Here is a 10,398-nt window from a genome sequence, read left to right on the forward strand (position 1 = left end):
TTTAAAGAAACTAGTAGTTAAGAACCGCGTTGTTGTGGCGAGACTGTTATACCGAATAAAAAAATTGACGTAAAAACGTTGAACCACAAAATTTATATCAAAACGTAAAATGGAAAAAGAATTCCATGCATTGTAACAAAGACGTTGACAATACTTGAATCTTTTGTAAAAAAGTGTAGCGCGTTGCGCCAGTATCGTTAAACCGTATCAAGACTTAGCGACGTCAAAACGTACAATAACTTGTACGTCAAAATGTAGACTAACTGAAAACGTACATAAAAATAAGTATCGCTTGTCACACACCGCAAAAGGAGGAATCATTGGCGATGTAAATGAAAGGTTTTCACAGCTAACAATCATACATGCATACTAACAATCGCCAACATAATGTTTGTGAGGAACACAGTTTAGATCGATAAGTAAATTAAACATAAACAATGTTTTGAAATCCGTTTGCATGAAAAAAGTGTTATTCGTGAATGACCAAATCAAAGTCTAGCAAGGACTATGCCAGTGTGACAATATGAGGCCATAACTAACCTTGACTGAGAATGCCTCATCCTATTGTATCCCATTACAAAATAATCGTTTTGGAAATTTTGAACACCTTTGTCTTAACCGGATTAGCGCTACTAACCAAAGGTGGGGCGTCAACCTACTAACCAAAGGTGGGGCGTCAACCCTATAGGATTCGCGATATTCCATGGCTAAGGGTTACAGTTCATTAAACACGAGGGCTTTCCTGAGCTCTCGAAAACAATAGATAATCATAACACTCGTATTCATATAATAGGTACAACTAGAATAAACAAACATGCAAGTGTAAATCATTTCGTATAAAACCGTATGTTTTTCCCCCAAATTTAGTAAACAGTAAAAGAGGGGTCGTGATTACTCATCTTGAAATCCGTATGTAAAATCTAGCGACACAAAATCCCAAAAGAAAGCAAGCACGACCAACCGGACACATATCGGACACCTTGTTGTCTATAGCGTATGTATATCTTGCAAGTGTATACCCAACTCACTAGACATGATAAGATGTTATTATTTGAAATAGGTTTGACTCGATGATCCGTTGGTGATTGTTATATATAAATTTTATTAAATATATATTCTTAATATATTACACAAAAACACAAGTAATCAATCCATTTAGAATTCACTTTCATGTACACATATTAACTCGTATCTCGATATGTTTCATGTACACAATTTGTGTGTTGTGTGTAGTTGTTTTTGACTGTTTATTTTAAATTACAACCATAAAGATTCTAAGGAACCCCTTTTCTTTCAACATATCACGTTCCAAACAATAATCATTCAACTTGCTAATACTTGAATATCTTTGCAAAACAACTACCTCAGATTTATACTACCATATATAGTTCAACATAAAATCATACAATCCAATATAGATTTCACATATAATCTTTTAAGATTATAAAACAACTAGTAATTCCATAGTTTCATCGTAATTTGGACTTTCCGATTTATCCATACGACTGATCAACGGTTAGGGTTTTAGAAAGAGATTCTATCCATAAGTATTAAAGCGTAGGAACCAACTTCATAATTTAACCAATTGCACCCTTTTCTAAATTATATAAGCTACTAGGTTATCACCCGGAAATTTTCCGGGTAGAAAAATTTAATTTACAACAAATAAAAGTATAAAAATAAATTTAATTGCTAAAACCAATTGGTTTTTTCCTCTTTCTTTGGAGGCATATTATACATACTCCATTATTCTAATTATTCTAAGTCTGTTTTCGACTTGTAATAAGTAGACTCAAACTTAAGATTTTTTTTTAACAACAAACTATATATAGATATAGTGAAAACCAGCAAGAAGCTGGGCAGTACAGAAAATGAAATCAAATTACGTGATATCAAAATCAACCCAATTACACCAGCTAATTAGAGTAAAGTTTGCCCTATTCTTGACCCATACGAAAGAGTCCTTAATACAACCTATTATTTCCATTAAATTTTCTGTCGTTACGGGTCGCCCCTAGCCTCCATATAGTAGCTAAGGCCACCAAGTGAATCCCCTTTCTCCATTTCTTTGATCCAATTTGAGACGAAAAGAAATCCAGAATCCGAGCCCTGTCTTCACCTGCACCATGATGGAGATCTTCTGCCACCTGCACACATGCCACCAAACAGCCCTCGACCAGAGACAAAAGGCGAATGCCGCGAATATGTGGTCACATGATTTCTCCTCTATCCCGCACCTGGTACAAAACGGCTGATTGATGGGGATCCCTCGCATAATCAGCTCTATCTTTGAGGCAATTTTGCCCAAATCAGCCCGACAGGCCAGCAAATTAGCTTTTAAAGGGGCCCAAGGATTCCACCAGATCTGCGCAGCATCACTCTGAACCGAGACCTTTGAGCAAAGTTCCAGCCAGCCGTAATATTAAACTGGAAAAACCTCCCCTCCATCAAGTTCCCTACATACTTGTGGCCACCAACATGTGAACAAACAGTCACAGACACGTTATCCAATCCCCTCAATTGAGCCTCCTCTTTGAACTTTTTTATTAGAATTGGCCCACAAAATCTTATCTCGACTACTATGTGAACATACAAATACCTACTATGTGAACATACAAATACCTATGAACCCATCATTGTCTCTTGAACTCCTTCAGACCATAGTTTTCTATTCACAACCACTTCGTCCACAAAGCTATTAATGTCCGATTCTTTCAATCCTCTTCAATCATAGAATTCAGTAAGTAAACTACTAAATCGCTTCAAAATTATAGAACAATCATGATATTTTAGGGCTCTCATACGTCTCGCCGTTGAAATTAACCGTCGCTTTGAACCGCACGCGTGATCTAGACCTTCTCGGATACTTATGTACGACGGCAGATTAAAGCAGCTCCTCTGCGCCAGCTCTTACAGCTAGTTCTTATACATCTCTTAGTTCCAAACGTTTAAAATCAATCACGAACAAATCTCACCAATTAAACCGCGGATCGGTAATGCCGATCATCGATTTTGATTCTTCTTTTCTCCGATCGGACTTACAGAACCCCTAGGGTTTTGATTTCGTGAGTATATACATTTGTGTGTGTGGTTCTATAAAAATTGAAAAAAATTAAACTCAAATCAACCAACAAATCACTAAGAATACATAGTGTTCATGTCATCTTCATGCATACAACAAAAAAAGAACTAACTCGATTTACTTAAAAAATAACTACAAAAGCAAGTGAACGACTATAGTAAAAATGAGTAAGAAATTCAAGTAAAGGATGTGCTCTTACATAACTCGAGGCCTTTGCTTTTCCATGAAACATAAGCTCCATTATTAGTGCACTGCCAATTTAGCATTCGAATCAGATTCAATAAACTATACACAACCCCTTAATTTGATAACTTAATTACAAAGTAATCATACTTCTAATCGTCTTCGGTGCCCAGCTTCACAAATCCACAACCAGTTTTTTTATCAACCAAACTCATGTTAATATGCAACAAAAGTACGTAGATACGACATCTATACCAGGTCCTTATAACATTAACAGAATCACTTAAACAAAATAAGAAATTAATACAGAGTTATCATATAATAACTTCAGTTTCAATAAAGTATACACAACCCCTTAATTTGATAACTTAGTTACAAAGTAATCATACTGCTAATCGTCTTCGGTGCCCAGCTTCACAAATCGACAACCAGTTTTTTTATCAACCAAACTCATTAAATGCTCTCGAGAATTAGGGTTCTAAAAGATTCACATACCTGAAAATCTCCTTCATTTTCAGACACAAAGGAAGGTGCGGCTTCGAAGAATTAGGGTTTTTAGGTTAATTAAGCAATGGGTCAATGCACGGGTATGGATCTAACCCGCGGCATCCATAGAAAAAATAACTCTGACCCATCCATTTTCCGGTCCAAAATGTAGTGAGGTTTCATATTAACATAAACACACTGTTTGTGACGATTAACATATTAAACCTAAAAATCAAACAAATAGTGTGCGTCATTATAAAAAAAAACAAATAGTCATCCAATACGCCCCATGCTTCCGCTCATGCTACCCTAATCCCACTGCAAAACATTTGTTGACAAAAACATGGTATAAATATTAATTATCTTCATAAATAGCATATCCAAAAACAACCCTCCATACTTACATCATCAAAATCCAAGCTTACATACATTATGTCATAAGAAACCATTCGTTGGTTTAGGTGGGTTGTCCAAATAGTGGCAGCCTCCACTTGAATAACCATCATCAATAATCATCAATAGGTGTTGATGGATCCTTTGCTACCTGTAATACATCAAGCATTTATAAAAAAAAAAAAAACAAATGGACTAATTAAATAGGTGTACACAATATTACAAATTCAGAACCAATAAAGTAAGCCCAGGGAATAAACCAAATGACACATCTTTAAACCCACTCATTATCGCCCAGAAAATACATTTTACCTGGCATGTTTGGTGGACCAAAAGAAACAGAGTATGAACAATCCTGACTCGGGCCAAAACTGATGAAACAAAAAAACAACAATTTATGAGCCCAATGAAAAACCACAGTTGCATCTAAATGTGGACCTAAAAAATTATCAGTCAAACCTCATAATCGGTGCCAATCATTGTGCCATCATTATCCAAGCCCATAATATGGCCCAACATTCCAAAAAACTCAGCAAACCTAATTCCAAGTAAACCCTAGCCGCAACTAAACAACCACAGTCACGTCTCCTTCTACCACCTCCCAATGCCACCATAGACCACCCATCTTCATCGGATGAAGACCGACCGCCACGCAAGCCCGGAAAAACGTGACAAAAGCAACCGTCCATTCTGATTAGGAAAAATGAGACATGGAAAAAACATGAAATAGTGAATAAATTAGAGGAAATGATTATCAGATATGAACACAAACCGTCCGCTCTGACCTTTAAGAACCCATTGACAGTGCGATTGAGGAGAGATTTCTCATATTGATGAAGAATTCCACATTCGGAGATAAAATTGAAACCATGAATCTCTTCCCGGACATCTTTAGTTCTTCGACAAAGCACAATCGATTAGCGTTTAAAGAAAAGAAACCAATGAGTTATAAAATTTATATCTTTTCTAGCTCACCAACGCATCTGTCTACCACCATAATTAATTTATATATATTTTTTTTCTAATCATCTCTTGAAAACGTTTTCCAAATTTTCATTCGTATTTTAAAAATAAATAAATGTTCTAGAATTTTGGGGATTCCTAATGTATGTTCGTGCTCTAACACCTGCTAATACTCGTCAATCTTTGAGAATAACAACAATGGTTCAAAAAGTAATACAAATCAAATAGCGGAAATCAGAAAACACAAAATCGTTATATCATGTATGTGATCGAGAATTGAACTGTTCTAATTAGGGTTTCGAACAGCGGCAACACGATAAAGCCGTGAAATAACGAAGATTGATGGATGAAATGGTTGCAGAGATTGAGCAAAGATGGCACTAAGATACCTTACTTGGAAGCCGCCGCCGGTTACACCCTGTTGCAATTGATGAAAAGAAAACAAATCAATGTCCAATAAATAGCCCTAATCTGAACTTATTTGTAAAAAAAAAAAAACATAATCTGAACTAAAATAAACCCTAATCTCATAATCGAATTCGTGAAAAAACTATAAACAAAACAACATAATTGTAAGATATACTCACCTTGTAGTGGAAGAATTAAAAACCCTAAGAATTTCTTCTTGATGATGTGCAAGACATTGATTGTTTTGGAATCGCTTGTCATAAGAAGAAGAAAGAAACTGGCTTTAGGGTTTTGTAAAAAAGAGTGAATGGAACAATTGTAAAAAAGAAGAATATAAGGGATCCATATTTGAGAGATGGGTGACCCGAATCCAGATTTTCACCCACATTAAAAACGGATCCCGCGTCCAAACTTATATTTTGGTTTGTGTATTGTCAAATCTGGTTTGTGTATAGATAATTAGACAAATTCCCTCCTAAAATCAACTTCAACTAAACCAATGGATGCCACATAAGCAAAATGGCTCCAACATTCAAAGACAAATGGCCCAAACCATCTCATTTATTAATATATATATATAGATTCATCTATTACAAAGTAATTATGCAACCAATTCACATGACAACCGTTGCAATTTCCATTTCCAACATATACAATCCTAAGTTTGATGATGTCAGCAGCCGGTAACAGGAAAAGCATATGGTTGGCTAGGGGTGGCGGCTAGCTTTATCTTTCTATTTTTTTTTTCACAAAATAGGTATCACCCTACCATTGGTTGAAATGGGCGGCCGTCTCTCCCTTATTGGACCAACCATTTTATTATTTTATACACACTTTAAAATTACGTTTTCGTCCTGCAATAGTGTTTCTCTCCCATTGGTTCAAATGGGCGGCTAGCAATACCTATTGGAACATCCAGTTTATTATTTTATATTCACTTTAAAATTACGTTTTTACCCCCCGTTAAAAAATATGGTTTTGTCTCAACTTCAAAATACATTTACCCTTTTGCCCCGAGCTAAAAAATACGATTTCGCCCTCGGTAAAAAAAATACGCTTTTACCCTCAGCCAAAATTACGTTTTCATCCCAGTTCAAAATAAAATTTTTTCCCCCCGGCTTAAAATTACGAATTTACACCAGTTTATTATTTTATACCTACCTTAACATTACGGTTTTGCCCACAGTTTTACATATTTGCCCCCAGTTCAAAACAAATTTATGCTTTTGCCCCCAGCTAAAATTTACGAATTCCCCCTCTGTTCAAAATTACGATATCACCCTTAATTTAAAATTACGTTTTTTCCCCGATGCAAAATAAAATTATGGTTTTGCCCTATCTAAAAATTAGGATTTTACCTTCGAAAAAAATTGATTTTTCCGCCAAGTAAAAATAAAAATATGAATTTGCCCCAGCTAAAAATCGTATCAAAAAGCTGCCTAATTAACACTCTTTTTACTTTCTATTTCTAGCAAAACTATAGTATTTTTTTAATTGGTTGAGATTAATTCGGACATCGCCCCGCAACGCGGGCGGGGTGCATCACCTAGTTATCCTACGTATACGTTTATAAGCTGGGGGAATAGTGCCAGGCAGCTGCCTGACACTTCCCCATTAGACCAACGCGTTTATTGTTTTATATCTATTACAAAATTACGTTTATGCCCATAGCTCAAAATAAAATTACGCTTTTTGTCCCCATCTCAAAATTACACTTTTGCCCTCAATTCAAAATTACGACTTTGCCTGGCACTCTCCCATTGGACCATCGCGTTTATTGTTTTATACCCATTATAAAGTTACATTTTTGCCCCCAGCTCAGAATAAAATTACGCTTTTTGTCCCCATCTCAAAATAACGCTCTTGCCCTCAATTCAAAATTACGACTTTGCCTGGCACTCTCCCATTGGACCAACCAGTTTATTATTTTATATCCATTCTAAAATCACGTTTTTGTCCCTCTTTGAAATTACGGTTTTGCCCCCAGCTCAAAATAAAATTACGCTTTTGTCCCGATCTCAAAATTACGATTTTTCCCTCCATTCAAAATAAAGTTGCGGTTTTGCCCTCAGCTCAGAATTACCTTTTCGCCGCCGGTTCAAAATAAAATTTTGTTTTTTCCCAGCTAAAATTACGATTTTGCCCTCTGTTCAAAAATGTGATTTTTCCCCGTTTAAAAAATTGTGATTTCGCCCTCAATTAAAAATTACGTTTTTTCCCCAGTTCAAAATAAAATTATGTTTTTGCCCCCAACTCAAAATTACGATTTTGCCCTCGGTTCAAAATAAAATTGTGCTTTTGCATCCAGCTTAAAAATACGATTGTGCCCTTAGTTCAAAATTACTAATTTGCCCCTATGAAAATTTACAATATTCCCCCTGTTCAAATTTACAGGACTGTCATTACTTTAGCTTTTGGCAAATTACGATTTTACCCCAGTCAAAAAATACAACTTTCCCGCAGTTAAAAATTACAATATTGCCATTGTTTTAGTTTTTTTTTTTTATCAAAACTATAAAAGTGTTCTGTTTTAATTGGTTGACTCGATTTAATTGTTTTTTGTATCAATGAGCTGACTAACACTCGCTCATTATTCGGCTATCGCCCCGCAACGCGGGCGGGGCATTAACTAGTTACATATATATTAGAAATATTCAAAACATGAAAATTTGCAAAAATAGACGAACATAAAAGAAAACTTTTGGGTAAATTACTTTTTGAGTCCTTGTGTTATAGTGGTTTTAACCATTTGAGTCCAAGATCAAAAAGTTTAACGTCCTCAGTCCCTATAATCACTTTTCTTAACCATTTGAGTCCAAATTTCTAACATTGTTAACTAAGTCAGTTAAGTATAAGGGCATTTTAGTCATTTTACAACTAGGTACAACAATTAATGCATAACATACTTACAAGATACTTTTAACAAATATATTTTATTAATATACAGACATTCAATCACTCTCTCTCACACACTCTCTCTCTCCCTCTATCAGTACTCTTCCACCACTATCACCATCAATACACCCCCATTAAAACCAACCTGTAACCACCACCTGCCGCCCCTTTCTTCAAACCACCGCCGCCTGCAACCACTTATGCCCAATTCGCCGCCTTCAATCAACCCATAATCATCATCAGCCATCTTCATCGGAATCCACAACCATCTTCGTCGGAACCCACAACCAGTTCCATAATCAGCGGCCAAAATTCAGGTTTTTTGACATGTACCCTCCGATACATAAAGCAGGTTCCGGTAGTTTAAATTTTTGCAGACAGCTTTCCTGTTCATGATTAAAAGAGCCTCAAATTAAAAACACACACAGAACTTGAATGCATAAAGCAAGAAGACAAAGATGGTGTTTTGAGTATACCTGCAGAGTGAGTGTAGATCAAGGAGTGAGTATACCTGAAGAGTGAAGCCCTAACAAGAATAAGAATCTTTGAATGAAAAAAATTCTTTTGAGGTCAAACCGTAATTTTTGGAAGTTTGAAATCTATATTATTATATGTAAACTTTTCACACCAGACTGATGTATATCTCATGACTATGATAATAGATCAATCCTTTAGTCAAAAGTTACCAGAAAAGAATCATAGATATAGCGAAACTGATATATGAAAAGTGATGGGTTTGACTTTGCCCTTAAAAGTCAAACTGCACTCAGATTTATTTAAGAGCAGAGATGAGAGAAACCTCTTCGATGCAGAACAGAGAAGCAGCGCTGATGAAGGTAGCGGGACCAAAATCCAGTGGCAATCATCCCAAAGAATTATCGGAAGGGTCACCACCGATCATCTAGAAAGGGTCACCTTCTCCGATCATCTCCCTGTTCTGACTCTCACTCCCTCTGAATCTCTCTCTCAACTGTTTCTCACTCTAGATTTTTCTGTAAATATAAAGTGTGAAAGTGTGTGTGAAAGTTTTCTTATAGAAGAAGAAAATGAAAGAGGGAGTGGAAGAAAGAGGGAAAGAAAGACCAGAGAGAGATGGAGGGTGATTGGTGAAGAAAGAGAAATAGAGACAGTGTTTTTTGTTTTTTAACTATAAGGGTATTTTGGTCATTTAACAATACTTAACCAAAAAATTCTAACAGTGTCAGAAATTTGGACTCAAATGGTTAAAGAAAATGCTTATGGGGACTCAGATCGTTAAACTTTTTGCTTTTGGACTCAAGTAGTTAAAACCCATAAAACACAGAGACTCAAAAAGTAATTTACCCAAAACTTTTTGACTTTAGAACGTTAAAATAACCAGAATGTTCTTCTTTTAAAAAATCTCAGGTTCGAATCCCTTACAGTAACTTTATTTACTTTTCTTTTTTCATCTTCAACTCAAACCCTAGCTCTTCTCCGACGTCGTTTACAGATCTCCGTCTACTAATTTCTCATATTCTTTCATCATTCAGTATTGAAATCTATCTTGTAATATTATTCAATTTTACAGCCGAAATTCACCCCCGAACCACCGGTTCAGAGGAGATGAACTCTTGTGTTGTCTAAAAGGTACGTTTGCTACTTCCAATTTGAGTGTTTGTAGTAGATCTGTATTTGTGATTTTCGTTTTGTGCAGTGACAGTAGTGATGATTTTCTTGTTTCTGACTATAATTTGAGATGAATTATCACATGTCTCAAAACTTGCGTCCCTGAATACGTACAGTTTAGGTGAACCGGGCGGTTCACGGTTTTACTGTTCGGTTTTATGAAAAAAAAAAGTTAATTTTTAAAAGAGCAGAATTTTGAACACGTGATACGATTATCACTTTCCTCTTTAAAAATAACCTGTAAGAAGATATATGAAGTTGATACATGTTAAAGTATGGTGACAGCCATTGGATCAGCTTGTTCTGTTATCTTTTAGCTAAAATTTTTATATTTGACCCGT

The 10,398-nt window shown here is 35.7% G+C and overlaps 1 long non-coding RNA gene across 1 annotated transcript; it reads right to left on the bottom strand.

Annotated features, from left to right (window-relative positions):
• Positions 1 to 4,164: 4,164 nt before the first annotated feature.
• LOC118480507 lies at positions 4,165 to 5,548 on the bottom strand. Its single transcript, XR_004863010.1, has 3 exons — positions 4,604 to 5,548; positions 4,457 to 4,515; positions 4,165 to 4,295 (listed from the first exon to the last, which is right to left on the bottom strand). It is a non-coding gene; the product is annotated as an uncharacterized LOC118480507 (long non-coding RNA).
• Between the last annotated feature and the right edge of the window lie 4,850 nt (positions 5,549 to 10,398).

This window comes from Helianthus annuus, chromosome 7, assembly GCF_002127325.2.
Source record: "Helianthus annuus cultivar XRQ/B chromosome 7, HanXRQr2.0-SUNRISE, whole genome shotgun sequence".
In the NCBI taxonomy this organism is placed as follows: Eukaryota; Viridiplantae; Streptophyta; class Magnoliopsida; order Asterales; family Asteraceae; genus Helianthus; species Helianthus annuus.